Source organism: Artemia franciscana, chromosome 19, assembly GCF_032884065.1.
Source record: "Artemia franciscana chromosome 19, ASM3288406v1, whole genome shotgun sequence".
In the NCBI taxonomy this organism is placed as follows: Eukaryota; Metazoa; Arthropoda; class Branchiopoda; order Anostraca; family Artemiidae; genus Artemia; species Artemia franciscana.
The window spans coordinates 28576266-28600450 of NC_088881.1; positions in this window are offsets into that span (position 1 = coordinate 28576266).

Consider the following 24185-nt stretch of genomic DNA (forward strand, 5'->3'; position numbering starts at 1 on the left):
GACTGGCTTAAAATTCCTGTTTTAAAGCTTTAGACTATGAAAAATTGATTGATATGATATTTTGATCCCGTTTGGGCAAAAATTGATTTTTTTTATTATTGCACAAAATGGATGTAAACGCCACTCCGCGGTGTTTTGTCAAGATAGGGTGGCTTAAAACCTCCTGTATTAAAGTTTAGACCATGAAAAATCGATTTCTGTGAGATTTATATCCTGTTTTGGTAAAAATTGATCTTTTATGGCAGAAAATGATAGTAAGTGACCCCTCCAATTTCCGGGGGAGGGGACTGAATTCTAACACCCAATAAGCTAGCGTAAATGAATAACTTCCATAAAAGAGCTTAATGTTAAAGTGGGAGGAATTACAAGAATTTTTCCGGCAGAGGGGGGTCTGAAATCTAACACCCAGTAAGCTGTCGTAAATAAAAAACTTCCATAAAAGAGCTTAAAGTTAAGGTGGGAGGTGTCGAATGAATTTTTCCGGGGGAAGAGGACTGAACCCTAACATTCTATAAACTACCGTAAATAAATAAATTCTATAAAAGAGCTTAAAGTTAAGGTGAGAGGTTTTAAATGATTTTTTTCTGGTGAGGAGGGACTGAAATCTAAAACCATATAAGCTATCATAAATAAATATTTTCCATAAAAGAGCTTAAAGTTAAGGTGGGAGGTATTAAATGAATTTTTTCTGGTAAGGAGGGACTGAAATCTAAACCCATATAGGCTATCATAAATAAATGAAGTATGTCAGCAGCATCCCAAGAACGACTGAGGGTATTAAGTTCAAAATTTCGGGGTTCCTTCTATTACTACTTCTGCTCTTAAAATTTAATTAAATCAAGAGTGTAAGTTTATTCAAGCTGTCAAAGACCATAGATAGATATTTTTTAAGAAATGGTATCAGGTTTTATTTTTCAGCTCAACTAGAGGAGATATAAAACTAAATTGAAACTGCTATTTATTTCCATACCTCACGGCCAGAACATAATTTGCACTTTACTAAAAAAATTATTTTATATGTTTTCACTTTTATGACTTTAATAAATCAAATATCATTAACATTTTAACGATCAAATATGAGAATATGTATATTGAACTGACAAAGGACATTCATTTGTACTTTTTTCAGTAAAGTGCAAATTATGTTCTAGCCTTGGGAAGGTATACGGGTTTTGAGCCCTACTCATGATAATTTCTGCTCATTTGGAGTTTGACTTGGTTATCTATTTTAATGTGTATTCTTTGGGGTTTCATTTACTCATCGATGCTGATTTGTGGTAGTTTTAAGTTTGATAGATTATTTTATTTTATTTTTGTTCTTTTTTGGTTTAATGGAGTTATTTACTTTTCTCTGAAAAACTTATTTCATGGATTTTTTTAATTGTAACTAATAGGACCTACCTTTCTTTGTAATCAGCCATTAGATTATGGACCCTGCGATTAACCCTAAGTTCAAAGCTATTCGTTATTTATCATCTTCTCTGCTCCAATAGGAATTTAGCAGTGAATCCTAAGCAAAAACCTTTTCCTGAACTGAATCAGTTTTCCTTTTCAGACTGATTGACTTCCTTTGCTTTACTTTCAATTTCCTTTACTTTCATCTCCTTTTCCTGTAAACGTAAGCTGTTGGACAAGGAAATTTTCAAAGAAATGGATTTTTTTTTCATGCATCTCCACTCTTTTATTCTATTACATTTTGTGAAAATTAGTATTAAACAGTTCGTGGTAACGAATTATAGTAAGGAGCGACCCGACTCTCCGGCGAGGGAAAATCCCGGCAGGTGATTTTTTCATGGGGGTTATTTTCCTTGGTGAGGGGGTAAACGTATAGATTCCATTTTCGTATTAAGAATGGTTTTAGAAGGGAGAAAAGAGTCGGAATAGAAATTGCATTTGATATTAATATACTTTGAGTGGGTGTTCCACCATATTCATCCGGATACACCCTAGAAAACTCTCAAACACTCCAAGATCCTTGAAGATCTCTTGAAGCTAATCATTTTTTCTTTTTGTATGTATCATATGATTGTTTTTTTATGAATCTCCACTCTTTTATTCTATTACATCTTATGAAAATTTGTATCCTTTAAAGAAAAAAATCGTGGAAACTTAATGATACCGTGAAAAATTAAATTAAAAATTAAAAGGCTGAAAAGCAGATCGCTAAACCACGGGGAAACAGAAAAACTGATTGTAAGAAAAATCTTGTGGTTAATAAGCATTTTTTTTCTTCTTAACTGGCTTAAAATAGCAAATAGTATATTTTGGACCTATCTGGTTTTTTAAAAAAAAAAGCCTTTTTTCTCTCCAGGAATAATTTATGATACATTTGTGTTATTAAAGCTGACTTAAAGCTAAAAAAATGATTCCAGCAGTTCAACAGAATGTAATTGAAAGTTTTTTAATGCATTTAAATTTAATTATTAGGAACTGACGTTTGCTGTATTTTCTACCTGCTTTGAATAGTTTCCCTTTTATCTAAGTTTAGCTCTTTACTTATCAGTAAAGTTTAAAGTTGGAGGTAATAGCTATCCATCACTTCAAAAAGAAACTCCTTTCAAATTACCCTTCCTGAGGCTCTTCGTCAAGGCACTACTCATTTAGTTTCCCAGTGATTTACTATCCTAGTCCCACCTACTTACAAAAACGTTCTTTTAGTTACGTCGACATGAGCCAAGCTAAGAACTGGGAAATCAATCTTTAGAATTGACAATACTCTACATCAGAAAGATGTTTTTTGATAGATGAAAATTTCTGACTGCAAAATAAAGTTAATAGTTTAAAGAACCTAATGAATATATGCTGTCAATCAGAGCTGTTCATTAATGTTCTACCAGCCCTTGGGTTGGGAAAAAGGGCCACGAGTCCAATTCACAAAATATTTGCAAAATTATATTTGCGGCATCTGTATAAAATACTATTGTGCAAAATTATTTTGCACTAGTAAAAAAAAATCGCCTGGCTGTGGCTGGACTGGTTTGGTTTGTCTTAAAATTGATCAATGATTCTCTTGGATTTTGATTTTCTCGTGATACATCATCATAACCTTTCTTTCTTTTCTCCAGAAATTTTTACTTAAATTTTTCAACGATGACTTTCTTTTACATATAGTGCAAAAATTACTTCGCGCAGATATGCTAATGTTTGCTATAGTTTGGGCCAGATGTACTTGTAACTGGACACCCGTTTAAGTGAACCGGGTTTAGCCCAATAGCTTTAGCCAAATCCTTGTTTATCCGACAATCTGTTTAATCACACACCGTTTAACTAAATCTCTGTCTAGCTCACTTCCCTTCAACTCAGCCAAACTTAATTTAATCCCCTGCAATTCAACTTTATTTTAATTCAGCCCTCATGCAACTCACCCCCCAAATTAACTCAATCATATTTGACTCCACCAGCATTCAATCTCATTGCCGCAACTAGGAAATCGAAATGGGTTTTGGCCCTCAGCATAGAATTTTTTTTTAATTTCAAAAACATGAGACAGAAAGATAAATTGCTGTTTATTTAGAAGGAAAAGGAATAGTTTTTCATTGAAGCAACTTAAAAAAAGCGCTTACACAAGAAATAACCAATGAATAAAGATTATTTCATTCGAACAAACTTTTACCACTTCCGTCAAAATGGGCTAGATTACATTTTTCAGGCATAATTTTGATTTAAGGAAAATTGAGCTGAATGGGCTGATTTAAATAGGGGCTCATTCGGATAGATATTGGCTAGAATGGGGTCGCGTTGCATGAGGTTTGAGCTAGATGACGATTGAATTGATGGGGGGTTTGGTTAAACAAAGACTGAGCTAAACAGAGTTGAGTTCATCGGTTTGAGTGAATGGGGTGGAATTAAATAAGGATTGAACTAAACAGGGATTGAATTGAATGAAGGTTGAGTTACATCTGGACTTAGTTGAACGACGCGTGGAAATTGAACGTCAATTCCGTGGGAATTGAATTGAATAGTTTCGAAATAACGGGGGTTAAGGTAATGGGTATGAATTTTAACAGGGGTTTAGTTGCGCGACGATAGTTTAAACGGGTTCGGTTTCTTGAGTTCAGTTAAACTAGGGTTCAGTTGCACAGGAATCTGTTGACAATCAAGTACATGGAACGTTCTGAATAGGCAGGCATGGGTACATGTAAGCAGAAAGCGGAGTATCTAGAAAGAAGAGCTTGATTTGATAGGCCGGATTGATCCAGAGTTAATTTAGTTACCTCTGATTTAATCATTAGTTAACTTCTTAATTTAGTTAACTCACCCACAGAAAGTGGGTGAGTTAATTTAAAGTCGTAATATAGGATCATCATATGACAGCTTAGCCGCTGAAAGAATCATTCTAATCTGCTTCAACAGACATTAGGTGATGTGTCTCAAGAGGTCTCTAAGAACTTACCTCCTGAAATTTCCAACATAAATTTTCAACAGAGATAGTAATTATGAAGAAATTATAAGCTATCTTTTAATATTTTAAAGCAAATAATTGTGCTTTGTTAATGAAGCTTCTTGTCATCAGCTCAAATATCAGCATCTCTCTGAAAGTTTTAATCACGTAGAGCAAGTGCTGCCTTCCTGAATGTTAAAGAGAATTTACTACCAAGGGCATCATCTTCCCTTTGTTGGTATGCCAAAAAAGCAATTGTTTTTGACTACTTTGTCATTGACTGCTAAACCAACGAATTAACCCATCCATTCTGGAGTACAATAAAATTGTATGTCTATTTAGCATCTATTTAAAGTTACGGACCTATTTAAACATCTGAATGGCCATTTATAACAGTCTTCTTGGTATCTATTGTTAATCCGTCATTCTCTTAAGGCAATTATCAGAAATAAGCAAGTTGTAGATAGTTTAAAAATTCTGTGACACATAGACAAGGCTTAGGATTTTCTATACAGTGGCCCCATCCCCCACCCCTTGAACCATAAAAAGGGGTCTTAAAAATGAACATGAATACTGTAAAATATGGCGACCTCAAAATATGGATTAGTTTCCCTCTCAGGATATTACCACACTACTCACATTCACACTGGCATAGTTAGAACTTTACGATATGCAAGTTTATGTCAATTTACCCAGAATCAATATTACAGTAATGAAATGGAATTCCTGAATGAGCAATTAACAAATTTTGGAAATAGGTTAATAAATTTTTTCTAGGGAGTCGTTCTTATTGATCAGAGCTTTAATCTCGATTCAATATTCTTTTAAACTAAGATGCAGTATTGAAATAGTATTGAATAAATGAATGGATGAACGATTGCATTTAATACCCATCAATTAAGAAAAAAGGAGCACAAAAAAAGAACAGAAGACACTTTTTTTGGACATAGAGAAAATGAAAACACAACAACTAGAAAGAGATGCTGAGTACTGCAGCAAAATCTTGGCCCAAGGGAGGGACTTGGCAGACAAATTATATCGATCAATTTGTGATAGAACAACTTTTTGGGATTGGTAGCACAGTACGGGCGCATAACACACCTATTGCTTGTTCATGGTGGTAACGCAGCAAAAACTTTGCATACTTGTAGTACAGTGAAGGCAATTTCAGTTTATCTGTAGCCGCAAAATGCACCGGAGTGGGCTAAGGTACAGATAATAAGGCAAAACCTTAGCATATTACACCCTGACCAAAGATGACGGTGAAACTTCCACTTATTTGTTGCTATACAGCCATTTCATAAAAGAATATCGCTTCTGAAAATGAGAAAGCAGCAACCGTAATGTGTCTAGTATTGATTTTCCAATAGGAAGGCCAAGATATACAATGTTATCCGCAAGCTCAACAATAGAACCACCAAGTGTGTCACTTCAACCAGTATTACATTTCCAATGCAAAAGCATTACTGAAGATTTTTCAGCAATAAAATGGAGTCCGATGTGGGCACACTCTTGTTGCAATTTGATAAAAATATCTTCTAGCTCAAGAAAGAACTGGCTCAGAATCATTACGTCATCCCCATAACGAATCAAAGTCAAATCAATACCACGCAGAATATAAGTCATAAGTGACTCTGATTGTTGCTTTAAAATACTGTTATTAAATGCTTTGGTGACGAAATATCACCTTGTCTTTCCCCTTTCTTTACCGAGAGAAGTGGGTAATCCAAGTGGAGAAACAGCAAAATCATATAAAAGGTTAGTCCACTCATGAGCTAGTACTGGAAGCCTAAGTTTCGCTTTTAGATTTTCATACAAGCCGGCCATCGGGGCTAGGATGCAGGGGTCGACACCGGCCAAAGGCATATTCAATATAGCGTCGTCGTGGAGAAGCGAATTAAATGCACGCCTTTCATCATGGGCAGCTAAAGCTTTCACTGCGTCCTTCTGCATCAACTAAAGCAGAAGGCGCATGACATTACATAAGGCGAGACTAAAAATCAAACTGAGGGGTATGACCAGTGCATTTGGATCCGCTACTTTTATCTCATGGAATATGAGAAGACTTTTACGTCCAGAATTATGATTACATTCATAAAAGAAATTTTTTTGTTTAATAATTTACTAATGATGATTTTAGTCGACTATTGTGACGTTTTTATCCCTGCTATGAAAGGAATTGATTAGGTTTGAAAGATTATATTTTCAGTAACGACCTACCGTGTTAATTACTTACCGAAAAAAATTACGGACATGGTACGAATACCACACCCGGTACGAATACCAAACCGGGTGCCACAACTGGGTACGAATAACGCTTATATCTTGACTATCCCAACAGGCTAAATTTAACTCATGTGTTAATAGATTGACATTCAAATTTTCTTCGTGCATTGAATTTTGATGCTTAACCCAGAATTTTTTTTTTCCTTTGTTCCTTTGCTCAGGAATAAGTCTGAAGGAAGCTTCCAAAAAGGAAAAACAGTGATTATTATTCCAGTATTTTTGTATTATCCTTTGAAATTATATCCCCAGAATAGTGGTTTCCAAAGTTGACTGATTTTTGACACACCTACCAGAAATTTCAATCATGAGACCCTCCTTTTTGAAGATTTTTTTTCATTTTTTTTTTTTACAAGTGTTACCAATATGAATGAAACACTGCTACAATAACAAACATGACTTAAATTATTTTTCTATTACTTACAGCACTACACCCGCAATTTTGTTTTTACAAAGTTATTTCAATAGGAAGGGTGTACTTGTATCCAATTTTTTTTTCATTACAGATTTAGCGTCGACTTCAACTTTAAGTACTGCTAGTTGGAGTGATTTTGATAGATCCAGTTTATTTATGTACTTAGCGTTAACGCAAGCCATATCCGAAGATCCGGCCTCACATAGATACGAGCTAGTAAAGAGGACGATGAATTTTATAGTTTAATCAAACAGGCAAGGATAGTTATCAGCAACTGAAAGTCATAATTTCGATAACTGCTTCCCATTACAGTTATTTTTCAATGACGTATCTTCTGATAAATCAAGAATTTCTTCACTTACTTTTGTTGACATACTAGTTGATAAGTCGTCTTGATATGGGTTAAAAATCCATATCAACGAAAACAAACACCAAAAACAAAAAGAACACTAGGAAATTTTTTTTAGACAGTGGGAAACAAATTAGAATGAATATTTCGGCCCTATGTCCAAGGGCCGTCCTCAGCAATACAAATAAGAAAAAACAACTTACTAGAGGATAAAATCAATAAAACTAAAATGAACAGTTTTTCAAAACATTCCCAGCATCCTTACCTCAGCGAAGTTCAACCAGAACTGATAAATAAATTGTTATGAAACGAGGCAATTCAATGAAATGAAAGAAAATGATTTAAAAACAGGTTTTTAATGTCAGCCTAGCTTTTTTTGCTGCTGGTCTTATAGGTCTATTTGTGACAGGTTTTGTGATAATATCTATTGGTTTTTTAAAATGTTTCGCAAGGTCATTTTTAATTAAATTACCTTATAAAGCATTCAGTGAATATTCTCCTAAATAAGCATTCACAGAACATATCCACAAAAAAATAATATTTAACATTAACCTCAGAAGGGGTTTAACAAGACACAATAACAACATCATGTACCATACTACCATAAGTTGAACACTCAACACTCAACTCCTTTGTTAATACACCTCAATTAAAATAAAACACTAAATTTAATTATGTAATACAAATTTAATCTATTAATTAAGCATCCTATTATATTAATCATTAAAATCATATTTGGAAAACATTCATTCTTCAACAGCCTTTTAAATTCACGTAAATTACTATTTTTGATGTTCTCATTTAACAAATTCAATAACTTAGCTCCTCTGAAACAAGAGAAAACCCTGACCTAGACGATACCAAATTATACTTAGTTCATTCACTTTGTGCCATGGAACAAGGTCATTGCAGAATAGTTATAGCTTAAAATATAGTTCCAGTAGAGTTAAAAATAGATTGAATAACACATTTAAAATCTTTTTGAAGGAGGTAAATAGAAAATATCCACTTTAGTCTAGCCTCGGCACCTTATGGTCTGCCTTAGAAGTACTGACATTTGCCTTTATGCTCTCATTTAAATTTTATGAATCGAACCACTTACAATAGAAATTTTGGTTCTATTAACAAAATTATACTTATGTTTTCTCCAGTGAAAACTTCCGTTTCACTTTTCAACAAGTACTTTTGGTTCTATTAACAAAAGTTATACTTCTGTTTTCCTCAGTAAAAACTTCCGTTTTCGCTTTTCAACAAGTACACTTTTCCCGTCAACAATAAAACTATTATGAGTCTACTTACGTTATTCAACGATTGAAATCTTTCCTGTTTTTGAAGTGGAAATTCAGTTTATTTGGTTCTGATAGATATTTGGAAATTTTCATCTAACCCTTGTAATAGGCAATTCTTCCAGCAGCTTATTTTTCCAATAATTGCATTTCAGATTCCCTGAAAAGATTTTTGAGGATGCACTACGTTTTATTTTTACGGAAATTGGTTTTCTAGCAACTTGACCTTGAACTTTTCTTTCTCTTGGTTTATAGATCTCTATCAGGGATGACAGTACAGAATTATTTTTTTCCAAATGCTTCCTCTTGTTTAGTCTTGGGGTTTTCCAAAATATGTAAATATTTTCCGGTTGACAAGTTGGGCCATTATGGGTAAATACCAATGCTTGCTAGAGACCAACGACCTCCTTGAAGTCTTCCTAGTAGACAACAGGGGTTCAGTTCACTACCAGGTAGGGAATGGGGCTGCCCCTCATAGACCCCAATTAGTACCCCCGCAGACCCTAGTTTACTCCCCGATTGAAATTTAGTTTCTTCAAAAATCGGGTCAAACTAAGGTAAGCCAGTATAATTCAAGCATCCACGGAAATGGGTCCCTTTTCCTTAGTATATTTTAACCTTTATTGTGCTATATGGCTGATTTTTCAGTTTTAACTGTCATTTTCACTTGATTTGAAAAAATGGCTCCTAATTGGCTCCCCTTATTTTGACAAAATTATGCCCCTGGTATAATTCTTCTCTGCTAATATTTGAAAAGATGACGATGTTTCTTAGGACTGATTATTATTTGTGTTTAAAAAATCACTGCTAAAAACTTTCTGCTGTGGTTTTAAAGAAGGGAACAAATGAACAAAACTGTCTGAAGGGAATGCTCAGAGAGATGAACGTATACTTTTTTGCTGATAAACCCAAATCTTAAAACTAGATTCAGAGTTATCAATGAAACGAAAAAGCTCTTAAAATGGTTTAAAAAATTGGATTTTCGAGTTACAAACCCAGAAGCAGCAAACAAAAGAAGCTTTTCCCACAACCTAACAGCATCCACCACCTTTTTTTATCGAAGTTGAAAAATTCTCTATCTAGATTATTGACTCCCAACGTGGGGCGCAAGCCCCATAGATGGGGCATGGCAGTATTTTGGTGGGTCATGTGCGGGAATGCATCCTCCGGCTGAATATACTCTAAGCCTGATTTTGGGGAGATTTGTTTTTATGAAATATATCACATTCATATGCATTTAAAGAGAAAATAAGATGAATGATGGTTTCGCATTGTATCATATATTTATAAAAGGTACTGTATTCAGACATTATTCTTCATTAGCATAAAATATGCCTAGAGGACGACCCGAAAAAAGATACAAAGTTTTTTTTTAACTTCCTTCTAGTGAATACACAAAAAATTTTCATATTACAATTTAAATATCACGAGGGGGCGTTAAAATTTTAGAAATGCAACAGGGGGCATGATCCAAAATCGACTGGGAGCTACTAATCGAGATTATGTGCTCAAAATACCGCTTGTCAGTGGTAACTAAGTGGTAAACTTTAGGTAACTAAAGGGTCATTGAAACAGTATATTTATAATCTAGATTATAAGACTAACGATTTGGTTTGTGGGTGGAACCATAGCCCCTGCCACTTAGGAAATTTTGCCCCTGCCTGGGTGCAGTTGTATCTTTGATTGCATAATTTGTACGACTAATCCATTATTTAGCAGCAACTTTTGTCTAATAATTTCGTATTATTAGACAACATCAAAAATATACAAAAATGGGCAGATTCTAATACCCAGTTAATAAGGATAGCTGTATAGGGTAGCTGTAAAGGCTATTTATATAGGTTTGCTTGGTGAAATGAAAATTGTAAACAAAAAACAAATTTGGTCAACATATTTGAAGTACCATGTTGCGTAAGCATCGCAATATAAATTTAAAACTTTTATGGCGGTAAGCTTCCCAGACAATAAAAAATTAGTTTTTTTCTAATTCAAACTAGTAGTAAAGATAACAATTAGTAGCCTTCTCAATAATTAATAACTTGAGTTTAGGGGGGCAGCAAAGAGATATAAAGAACTATTTTAAGAAGAGATCTTAAAATAAAGGTTCTTTTCTACAGCTGTATGATATGGTTTCTTTGTAGCAATATAATATGGATTTCATTGTATCTATTATAGTTAGATATATTAAAGTTAGTTAGATAAGTTTGATATATATTCAAATATATAGGTTAAACATCTAAAAAAAGGATTTTTTAAGTATAACTAACATTAGCTTAAAATGGCAAGTGAGAATATTTTGAAAAAATTATAAATGAAAACAGTCATTATGAACTTTCATTAATGAAAATTAAAATGATTCGTTGTGTCGAAAAAACATTGTCCAGTAATTAAAGTCTCGTTGAGTTGAACAGTTACTATCATTCAAGTTTCATTGTAAATACTGTTGCCTAATGGGGTAGAAAACAGATCAATAGCAATCCTTTAAAGAAAAAAATTTTGGAATAAACCTTTTTTAATTTTAATATGTCAGACAGATGTATTATAGGTAGTGAAATAGCTTGCCCTATGTGTTCTAAATGCTCTCTGTTAACTAAACGCGTTCAGAGAGAACACGAAATATAAAAATGAAGAATGAAAAAAAATAATTATAAAAAAAGAAAGGAGGAATATTTTCATCCATAGAACAGATTTTGGTAGTGAATAGCTCTTTTACTGAGATAAACTTAGTTTCCATAGGAAATGAGCTTTCCCGCTTTTTAAGGGAGCAATTAAAATAAAAAAAAGGTCGCATAAACACCTTGATTTAAATGGAGATACTGGGGATGTTCTTATAAACCTTAATTATGGAAAATATGGATTCTCTAATTATAAGAGATTCAACTAACACTGTCTCTGTTATTAAGAAAAAATGTCAATTAATTGTATTAATACAAATCAGTAGACTGGCTGTATTAATCACTTTAAGGGGGCGTTTCCCCCTATTTTCTAAAACAAGGCAAATATTCTCTGGCTCGAAACTTTTGATGGGTACCACTAAACTTGATGAGACTTATATATTTAAAATCAGCATTAAAATGCAATCTTTTTATGTAGCTATTGGTATTAAAATTCCGTATTTTAGAATTTAGGTTATAATTGATTCGGGTCGCTCCTTACTACAATTTGTTATTACGAGCTGTTTGATAACCTTAGTTTCCAGAGCAAATGAGCTGCCCCGATCTTTAACGGAAGCAAAGGAAAAATAAAAAAAAAGGTCGCATAAATACCTTGCTTTAAATGGAGATACTAGGGATGTTCTTATAAACCTTAATTATGGAAAATATAATTATAAGAGATTCAACTACCACTCTCTCTGTTTTTAAGAAAAAAAAATCAATTAATTGTATTAATACAAATCACCTCAGTAGACTGGCTGTATTAATCACCAGGGAAAGAATTTAGCCCCAACTTTTGAATGGTTTTTCATTTATGGTTTGTTTTTCTTCGGTCATTTTATTTCTTTTGTACATGTTCCTCAGAAGGATATATTTTTTTTTTTTTTGACGACGCCTTTCTTTGCCGGTGAAATTCTTTGCCGAATTATTTGCTTTGTCTTCTCGTTTTATTTTGTTGGCTTAACATCATAAACAACAAGTAGAACAATAGAGAAATGTTTTATATAAGACAGTTAAACGCAAATTTCAAGGTATATTTCGACCCAAGAGCTGTCCTCAGCAAAACAAGTGAAGAAAAAAAACGAATATAAAAGAACTCACATTAAAATAAAATCTTTAAAACTAAAATATTTTCAAAACAGCCCCAGCATAAATACTAGATATAGGGTGAAAATATTCATTATAGTTGCGTTTCACTGTCTTATATAAAAGATTTCTCTATTTTTCTGCTTGTTTTTTTATGATGGAAAGACAGATTGGTCTTCGTCACTATTTACGGCTTAAAATCACCCTTCTTTTGTTTTTCCTTTCTATACTTTTTTCCCTTGTTTTTGTTGTACATACTAATTCTATTGTACTTGGTTGAGCCTTTTTGAAAAAAAAAAAATTGGTAAGAATAAAGGGGAAAATTGACACAGAAGGTATTGCCGCTAAGCCCATGCAGCATGTATATCCATATAATTAGTACAAACAAACTGACGATTGATCGTTCCGGATATCTATAGGAGCATGCAAACCTACAACTTTTGAATTTCACAGTCCCCATAGTAGCTCTAAACTAGGTCAAAGCTAATGCTGCAACCATTATGCCATCTATTTAGTGACGTTTCTTACACCGTGATTTGATTAATGAAACATCCATAAATGCTATGGGTGGAGCACCCATGTAATCTATATTTTTAAGCACCCATACCAATAAATATGCTTACTCTTTGTTTTCATTAATTTGTATTTAGTGTTGAACAATTGAGCATTATATCATTAAAAATATTTTTTTGTTATCTAATTACTGACTAAAATATTTGCTAGCAGTTACTGCTAGGGTGGTGGAAAGAATGACTATCCAGAAAAAATTGTTTGCTGATAATTCGCAGGAATGTAATAATCAGGCGGGATATTCAAAAATATAAACTTAGAAATAATCCAGGGTTGTTCTTGGGTCTACAGGTACCTCAAGGCTGCTAAAAAAAAGGAAGAAAAAAGGCGAACAGGCAACATTGGTCAAGTTATAATGGCCGAAAATTGTTGTCTCCAAGTTGAAGGAAAAAGTTTTTCAATTTGTCCAAAAGTTTAGTTAAGAAATATTAGTTGGTCTAAATTGTGTATTATTTTCATGAATATAAAAAAACTGGCCATCCTTTTTCGAGTATTGTCTGATTCTTAAATATTGAGCTTAAAATCTACAACAAATTTCTTCTATTTTGTTTCAGTTTGTTTATATCTAGAACCTACACAAAAATAAATGAGAATTAGCGCGAAAAATCACAAGAATATTCTAAGCTCAGCTAGATTAGAATTTCCTAGAACTTTTCAGGAAATAAAGCTCTTTCCTGTGACGTGCTCTGTTTGCTAAATTTACTCCTGAACAAGATTATTAACCTCATTTTTCAGTTCACCTATCCTTTGACCTATACTTCAAACAATTTCAAAACGGGCTTGTATTTTAAATTAGGCATGAGGAATCTAAACCATTTTTGAGAGGGAGCATTTGCATTTATAGGTGGTGAATATGTTATCTGGAATTCCCAAGTAGGGACGTGAATAGCTCCTGTATTTTCTTACGTCTGTATTCTGTAATTTTACTTTTTTAGTCGTATATCAAGTCCATCTCATAAAAAAATTCTTCCTATAGAAGAACATAATGCTGGAATTGTTTCTGACCAGGATGGACTAACTTTTCCTGTCTGAAAGACTGTGTTCCAAATATATAGCAGGTACCTCTTTATTCAATGGTAAATGCATAGCCTACTATTAGACTCTTAAATCAAATATGTGTTTTTAATATCCTAATTATTTGTATTCTTTTAGATTAGGTAAGATTTATCCATAATTAAATAATCATGCAAAGAATGCATGGTTTTGATCCTCCAAAGGCTCCTGTAAAAGAGGAAGAATAGTTTCTATTAATCTCTAAATCAAAAGAGAGACAAAAATATGAATTATAAGGAATAAAACATCCTTCACAAGAAAAAAATATTAATATATTAAACAATAGGTAAATAAATGCTATAAGTAAACACAATGGTAAGTAAATTGGATCTTTAAATCGCATGTGATTTTTTGTACTATCCTAAATATTTCATTCTAATTATATTACAATATACTAAACACACTTTGAACGATTTTAGATAGGACCATCTATTACTTTTAGCACGAGCAGCTCTTTACTTGCGATTTGTTGCCTCAAACTGTTTGACAATCTGTTCCCAATCTGGTGACGCATCAATCAGATAAACGATTAAGAATATTACCATTTGATTCCTAATTCAACACTCTTTTCAAATATAATAGTGGTTATAGTTATAATATATATTTTAGGGTAATGAGCATAAGAAACGTATAAGAGTGCAGACTGGCAACAGTGTCAGAAAAAAAATAAATGCCATCTACAATTTTACGTTCCTTGGCATTTTTTGGTGTAATAACAAGACAAAATTAATTCGAATAGTGCAGTTAGAAAACTTAGGGTAGTAATTATTGTCTAGTCTCAGCTTCTATTGAAATATACTCGAGAAATTTGATCCAATTCTGAGTAACGTCAAACGATTAGGGTATAGTAATTTTTTTTGCACTGCCGCTAGTTTTTACTCTAATAAGTAAGTAAGTACTTTTATTACCCGAAAATTCTCTGGAGTTACATTGGAGTACGAATGGAAAAAGAAAAGAAAATCACATTACGAACATAACCATAAGTATACACACAATATGTACACTAACAAAACTACTGACACATGATAGCTAGCAATGGGTTCGTCCTTCCCTTAGCCTTTTCTAGGAAATTCTCTACGACCCGGTTAATGCAAACTGTTGGATTGGACAGTCCGTAATTACGCATGATATACGAGTTCCTCTTCCACGGAGGAAGTCTCAGAAGGAACTTTGCGAATCGAAAAAAACAGAACTCTTTCTTTTGTACATTGGGCGGACGACAAATAATTCCAAAAAGGTCCTATATAGAGTACATTTTGGAGGGCAATGGCATTATACAGCGACGCAAGATATCTACGGCAGAATCGATGTCTGTTACCAATGATTGATCACTAAGCAATCCGAGTTTTCACCTCTACGTGTCTTGCAAGCAACGTTTCTGTCGAGTAGATGCTTCGATTGATTGGTAAACCAAGGTAGGTAATGCTCTCGCATGGCTTAACAGCTGAATCACCAAAAGAATTTCTTTCTCATAATACCCCCCGTTGAAGAACAGTACAGCCGATTTAGACACATTAAACGACAAACCTATTTTATTTTATTCCCAACTCAAAACATCAAAATTCTCCGATGGTCGATCGGCAGACCTGTTCAAATTAAGTAGGTCGTCTGCATACGTCATCAACGAAACATCGATCCCTTTTGAAACACAAGGTCTTGCTATCTGGGCTTTTGCCGGCAGAACGCAATTGTTATACAAACTCGCGAGACACAACTGATCCTTGCCTAACCCCTTTACGAACCGGTACAACAACGAATTCAGTCTGACTTGAGGGTATTTTAATTTGCGCTCTATGGTTATTGTACATATAATACACAACTCTGACAATACACAGATTTAGCCCTTGTTTATACGGTTCTAAAAGGATCTGCGCATGCACTGACGAGTCAAACGCCCGGCTTACATCAAAAGAACCAACAACTAATGAGTCACCCATTGCCTCAGAATCAGACAAAAGAGCAGCAAGGGCGAACAGAGCATCAGCGCAACCAAGACCTACTGTAAAGCTAAATTTCTACTATTAATACTACTACTACCACTACTACTACTACTACTACTACTACTACTACTACTACTACTACTACTACTACTACTACTACTACTACTACTACTACTACTACTACTACTACTACTACTACTACTACAACTACTACTATTAATACTACTACTACTACTACTACAACTGCTACTACAACTACTACCATCTACTACTATTATTAGTATTACTAATACTACTACTATTTTTAATTCTACTACTCCAACAATAAAACAAAATCAAAAGATCTTAAGTGCTTCCAGGCTGTCAAAATAGCATAGATGCTTAATCGTGGTAAACAAATAGGGCATTAAGTTGAAACTATCAGGAAAAAATCAGGGGATGTAAAACTAAATCAAAAGACATTTTATGTGTCCAGATTGTTAAAAGGGCATCTGTTCAATATAACAGAAACAGCTAAGGATATTCGGTCGCGACTTTTTAGTGTATGTTTTTGGGATGTTGAACTAGGTTAAAAGACAGTGTGTGAATTCAAGTCCTTATAATGCGATGTCTTAGGAGTGACTCATTTTCTTAAGTTGAAACTTTCATGGCTTGGTATGGGGGATGCTAGCTCAAAAGAAACCGTGTGCATCCAGGTTTTCAAAAGGGTGAAAATGCAATATCTCAGTAATGGCTATAGATATTAAATTGTAATTTTCAGGATATGTTGAAGGGGAGTTTGAATTAAATCAAAAGACACTAGGTGCATCCAGGTGGTCAAAAGGAAGTATGTACAGTAGCTCAAGAACAGCCGAAGCAGTTAAGCTGAAACTTTTAGGGAATTGTGGGGTGATATTGAACTAAATCAAAAAAAGGCGCATTTAAAGCTATCAAAAGTTTGCATCTGTGGTAATTAAGAAACGGCTAAAGCAATAAGGATATATTGAGGGTAGGTATCGGCTAGAACTTGTCTATCGTCAATGTCATATTATGATGGTCAGAATAGAATAAACCTCATAGAATAAACCATTTATTTGAATAATGTTCTATGTAGCCATCCATCGAGGGTCTATATTAAAACTTTTATTAAAATTTGTGGCTAAATTTTGTCCAGTATAAATAGCGAGCCAAAACCTTGTTTCTTTAGGAGAAAAACCAAAAAAGGCCTTAAAATTATTTCTTTTTTAAACAATACAAAGATATCAATTAAAAATAAACAAAAGTTAATTTAAGCAGCCGTTTCCTAAGAAGAATTTGACAGAAACAACTAAAAACAAAATGAACACCCTTTATGTCCTTTGGAACCAAAGCGTTAAATGTGGTTTACTGAAAACAAAACAAATTTTAAATATTTTTTTTTATTGTAAATAAGCCCAAAATATCTGAGAATTTCAGGAATGAATATCAATCTATATTAAACTGTCAATCTACATTTCATTAGTTTGTTTAAGTAATCTTCGTTATTATGGTGATTTTCTTTATTTGATTTTGTTGTTGGTACTTATAATAAAATAAAAGAGGCAGCTTGAAATTAAAATTGTTTTCAGTAAAGTGCAAATAATGTTTTAGTTGTTAAAAGGCATAGAAAAGCGTTAACACTCAGGAGGAGTGTCAAATTAAATTTCTTTTAGTTTGAAGCTTGGATTAATTATTTAATGTAATTAAAAGTAAAACATTCTAAAATATTATGGAAAAAAATACCTCTGGAAAAGATACCTCTATTACTGTTATCAATGAACAGATCGATTTATTTTTTTAGTAATTAAACAATAGAGTTGAACAACAAAATCAAATTTATTATTCTTCACTTCCCACAAGAAGATGAGTTACTTTCCTACTTTATCACTATGTATGATATCAGGGATCTCAAATTTAGGAAAAAGACTGAGAGCCACAGGGGCCTCCAAAATTTGAAATAGCTGCCTCTATGAATTTCAGCATATTCGAATCTTATGAAAATTAAGTCAAAATATAAAAAAAAAGTCAGAAATGATCTGCAAAAATTCATAAGAACTGGAAAAACGGAAATTTGACTGGTACACGTGGGACTATAGTGAATGCTGCATGAATTTCCAGTATAAACTACACTTAACGTTCAAATCTTTCAAATTCTTATATCTTTTGACTGTATTATCTCATGCTCAGTAATACCTAAAAAAGCCAATGCCCGAACTATCAGCTTTTTCTAACTTCTTTCATCTATCGAAAGAAAAATCTCGAGACAACTATGAGGAACGGTGCATTTAGGTCATTTATTCCATCATAGGAATTATTCACTAAATTAAAACAAGCCTTAATTTTACCCAGTTTTTTCCAAGATTTACAGGATTTTCTCCAGTTTCTTATGATCTGATGGATTGACCGAATTATGATCGATTATGACCTGATGGATGACCGCTAGTTTGACCATCTTGCGATAAGGCAATCGAGTAAAAATTAAGATTAAGGATGGAAATACAGATATGAACTCTAAAAGTGAATTGAGAATAATCAAATTCCTTATTATCTGTTATATCTCTTGGTACCACAAAACAATGCTTCAAGTGTGAGAATTTTAAATAGAGCGAGATATAACAAGAATTTGGTGACAAAGCATGAGAGAAGACAGTGAAACTTTATTTCAAGATCTGAAAACTTCCTTCTTGTTGTGCTATGGAACGGTGACATCTACCCTCCAAGATTTTTTAACAGGCATCCAAAGGTGTAAAATCCTTATGATTTTGTCTACACCAACTGCAATGGGGCTCTAGTGCATAACGTAACATAGGAAATTGCAGTCATCATAAAATGCATGCCTATGTTGTTAAGATAAGTTTTCATAATAAAAAAAATATATATTTTTCTTTAATGAGATGGTACTTAACTTTTCTGAGAATAGCGAAACTTTCGTGACAAAGCGTGAGAGTTGATAATTTCAAAACTTTATTCCAAAAGTTGAAAGCTAAACTTTCGTACGAAGAAAACGCCATATAAACTCATTCAAAAATTTAGAAAAGTCAATTAAACCGAAATGGAGGTCTCCAACTTATCTTCTATAAGTAAAACAAAATTAAAGACACTTTATATTGGAAATAGATGAAATAATATTGATCCCTTTCAGATGCTTAATAGGCAAAGATTTGAGGTGTGACAATTAAATTTTGCAAATTATGTTTAGAATGAAGGAAAATTAACGCTTTAGAATTCGATTTGGATTTTAAATTGATAATTCTATTTCCAATTTTAAAGCTTGACAGAACTGTATTAAAACCTACAACAGCTGAACCTGAATTTCAGAATCTGAACTTTCTTAATAGCACTTATAATCTGATTTTTATTATCCTTTTTTATTATTCAGTTGTAGATGGTTGTAGATTTTAAGCGCAGTATTGAAAAATAAGAAAATACTAAAAAACAGGATGTCCAGTTTTTGGTATTCATGAAAATAATGTAGAATTCAGACCTGCCTATATTTCTTAAATAAACGTTTGGGCGAATTGGAGACAAAAATTTTCCGTCAATTGGGAGACAAAAAATTTTTCGTCTATTATTAACTTGACCAATGTTGCCAGTTCACCGTTTTTCTTTCTTTTTTAGCAGCCTTTAGGTACACTTAGACCTAAAAAAAAAAAAACTGAATTACTTCTAAGTTTATATTTTTGATTTTATTATCCTTCTTCTTATTATCCTAATTTTTACTACCACTTATATAAGTTACTCACACTTATTAGTTTGAACAAAATAACATTTTATTTTTTAACTTTCTAGTTTCATTCTAATTATTCTTTCATCTGAGGTATGTTTTCGAAGTTTAACATTGATTCTCATCGAAAAAGCCAATACTCATTTCGAATAGCTTGGTGTCTTTGAAAACTTATACCACAACTCAATTCCTGACTCAACTCAGCCCCAAATAATTCAACTATAGAGGAATACTACATGCTTATCTTACAACTTACCCCTCATACATGTAACCCTAACTAGCGATTCCAACCAATAGTCGAAATCGGATTCTATTTCTTGGTTTCTCAAACTTCTTATCATAATGACACATACTATCGAAAGTTGATAAAAGATTCAATTAAGCACCTCAAGAAATGCGCATGCTCCGAGTCTTTTTTTGAATTGATGTAAATAATAAAACAATTGAGGGAGGGGGAGGGCAATAACGAAAATTCATGATTTAAGTATGAAGAGAACAGAAATTCAAGAAAATTTGAGACTTAGGAGAGGGAGGTTCGTACCCAAAGCCCCCAACTCTTCATCACCTTCTTAATATAAACACAAACTAGAGTCAAATTTTGAATTTCACCAGCAGATCCTAATTGTTTCAATATTGGCCAAAGAGCCTGTCAGAAGACCCAGGTACTCTTTTGTGATGAATGGAGTAGAAGTCCTCTCCTCTTCCTACATCAAACAGAGGTATGATTTTCACTAGTAATAAGCAAATTATGTTATTGTAAACATAGGTTATGATTGTTTGATCATTTAAAAGAGTATTTTGAAAATAATTCGTAGTCGTTTCTCTGTGTTAGATACTCGCGTCTAAACTCAGTACTTAAGCGTAAAACATAAATTGGTTTGGAGGGATGCCAATCTTTTTGTAAAAAAGATTTTCACTTTTTGTCACTAAAATTATACCAGAGATAAAATTGGTGTTTTTAACAAAGGAATTACACGCAAAAATTTAGACCAGGTCGGGTTAGCTTATAATAAAATCTTTGCAAATTATTGAGATTATATGCAATTAGAGGCATAAATTAATCCTAAAAAAATTTTAATCTCGTCCCATTTCCCTCTCCAACAAAGCTTTTTCTGAATCTTTCAGCTTAATCCCTGAATAACAAGGCATAGCAGGATAGACTTACCAAAACTTTTACTTTGGAATCATTACCTATTTTTCGTTTTCATTAGATTTTCAAAAACGTCTGTGGGATTACATAGCTAGGCGTAGAAATAGACTGATACAAGGAGCCTATAGGAGAAGGAAGGGGAAAGTAAGTAGCGAGAACCTTTTCATCAGCACACACACACAGACACACACACCCACACACACACACACACACACACACACACGCGTGTGTGTGTGTGTGTGTGTGTGTGTGTGTGTGTGTGTGTGTGTGTGTGTGTGTGTGTGTGTGTGTGTGTGTGTGTGTGTGTGTGTGTGTGTGTGTGTGTGTGTGTGTGTGTGTGTGTGTGTGTGTGTGTGTGTGTGTGTGTGTGTGTGTGTGTGTGTGTGTGTGTGTGTGTGTGTGTGTGTGTGTGTGTGTGTGTGTGTGTGTGTGTGGTTTGGAAAACCAATCACGATGTGATTGGTTTTCAAGAATACGTCACAAAAAATAAAATCAATAGAATTAAAGCAAACTTTTAATATGGAGGCATAGGATCTCTGTTTCTTTTTCTCTTTTGTCTAATGACATTCATTTACAAGTGCTCAAAAATAAGTTCTCGCCCTTGATACAATAGGATTTACATGAAAAATTGGTAGCTAATCTTCAGTTTACTTTTCTTTTCCGTTTCATATGATTCATCGTATAGGAAATTCCTGAAAATTTAAAATGAATAATCGTTGTTCGAAATCAAGTATTTCAATTTATCAACTCTCTAATGAAACGAGACGATATGAAATCATTAAGAACTTGTCCAAAAATCTGGAACTCTAAAATAGGGCTTAGAGCAATATTCCTTCTTTAGTTAAGAGGGGAATGAAAAAAGCCAAAATTAAGCTTAAACTCTCAAAGTAAAAAATGTCATCTGCTGTTTTTAGCTTTTTATATTGATATTCATAAATAAACACGTATATCATAATTTTGTTTTGAGTGGATATTCCTTATTTAAACCATATTACCCTTTTTCTAATATTTGAAAACTCCAATATTTTACTAAAAAACAAGCTGCATTGCTACTTTTAAGAGGATTTCTTGAAGAGATGACTCATACCTGTCTTGGAGAAATGATGAGATGGCTCATGAGTGGCTAGAATTTTGTTTTGTTCGAAAAAAAGTTTAAATGTTATTGTTATTATAGCAAATATAACATTAAATTATGCTCAAAGCCTAGACCAGTAGCGCTCCCTGGGTACACTAAATCTTTCGCCATATATCCTTAATTAGCGGCAAAGCCCGTGGAACGATAGGTATAAAAATAGAAACGTATAGTCTTTGTGGGGATCCAACACAAAATATGAAACTCTACCCCCCCTCAAAAATACTTTCCCTTCAGGCTACAACTCGATCCACCGGTCGTGAGGGGTAAATTAATACTTTTAAGACAACAGCATCAAGATCCTTGGAGTTCCTTTCTCTAATGAGTTCTTCTTTGCCGCACAAATAGAAAACATGGTGAAAAGTGCAAACACTAGTCTAAAGACTTTAAAAGGTATGCGTAGGTTCAGGGCGAACACAGAGAGTATTAATTATGCATGCCTAACGTACTTCCGCCCTATTCTGGAATATGCGTGCCCTGTTTAGGTGCCCTCAGCAAGAACGAGAAAGCAAGATAAGGTAGTTCCCGTTAAAGCAAGAACAAACCGATATGGTAATTCTTTCGTCCCGGTTTTCGTCGAAATGTACAATAAGAGTTAATGTTTATAGTTTGATTCATATTTACAAGTGTAGTTTGATTTTGAATATGTTGTAAAGAAACGGAAATCAGCGATAGCTATCAAGTTTTGCTATTAAACCTGTCTACTACTACTACTACTTCTACTACGACTTTGACAATTCTAAATTTACGAGGAGAGAAGATCTCGCCCGCTTCTGCTTTGAATCAAATTTTTTATCTACTTGTACACGCAAAACAGTTCAATATTGTAACATTTTCAAAAGAAATATGAGGGTTATAGTATCAAATCTAAAGTTATATATGGAAAACCATGCATAAAAATGGAATATTTCTAGTCTATTAGGGGAAGATTTGTATGTTGAAAATTTGTTAGGGAGGAAGGGGAGTTAATAATTATGATAATTTTAGGAGTATTTTTAGTGCGGTTTTAGTGTGGTTTATTTGTTTGGGCATGACACACTGGGAAGGTTTTTTAAGATTGTGATGCGTATATTAGTGTTTTTTTTCTCTTAATTGCTCATGTATTCTGTTTTTCCTTTATTTTAATCGTTTTGCTTAATTATTGAAATTAACCTTTTAGATCTTTTTCATATGTTGTTTTTTCTCTTTTTTTGTTTTATATGGCCATTGCTCTGACGGTACCAAATATATAAATCCATGTACATCCATATCGATTTTTTACTCTAAATACAACTTTTACCTATAGAACATTTATGCATAGAAATAAATGGGTTTCCTTCTGGTTTTCTCTAGGGTTCACTTACACACCCAGCTATAACTATTATACTGGGGCCTCCTTCAATTCAAACAACCTTTATCATTCTTTTCCTTTCTTCACATCATATGTAGTTGTTTTAGCTCGGGGAACCGAGCCAAATCGTAACCCCCTTTTTGTGTGTCTTCAAATGTAACTTACGATCTGTCGAAAGGTTACCAAGCATGAAACATAGCTTTGAAGTATCAATACAAGAAATGGTGTGTATATAATCTTACCATTTTGAATCTATTTGAATTTCCATTTGAATACCATTTGAATACCATTTGAATTACCATATAATAATCTTACCATTACTTTGAAGTATCAATACAAGAAATGGTGTGTTTGGAAATGATTTATATTTTTATATCATACACTGCCAGGAAATAGCGTTACGAAAGACGCTGTCAAGGAAATAATGTTAAAAGAAGGAAAACGTTCACATAGTAAGATTATTATTGGCGTTTCTTAGACAGTTCTTAAACAGTAATATAAAGATTGTTCGAATGTTCGAATTTAAACGAATTGTAAATCTACGGCCAGGTTTCATTTATATGTTGTAGAAAACTTTTTTTAAATTAATTCAGGTTGAGGTTCTTTTTTAAGTGAATTGCAGAGCCAGGGATAGAAAAACGTGACTAAATAAAAATAATTAGATTAATACAGTTATCTTTTATGACATTAAATGAAAAAAAAAAGTTTTTTCAACCGAAAGTAAGGAGCAACATTAAAACTTAAAATGAACAGAAATAATTATGTATATGAGGGGTTGCCCCGTCCTCAAAGTCTCACTCTTCAAGCTAAAACTTTTGGTCACTTTAAAAAAAGT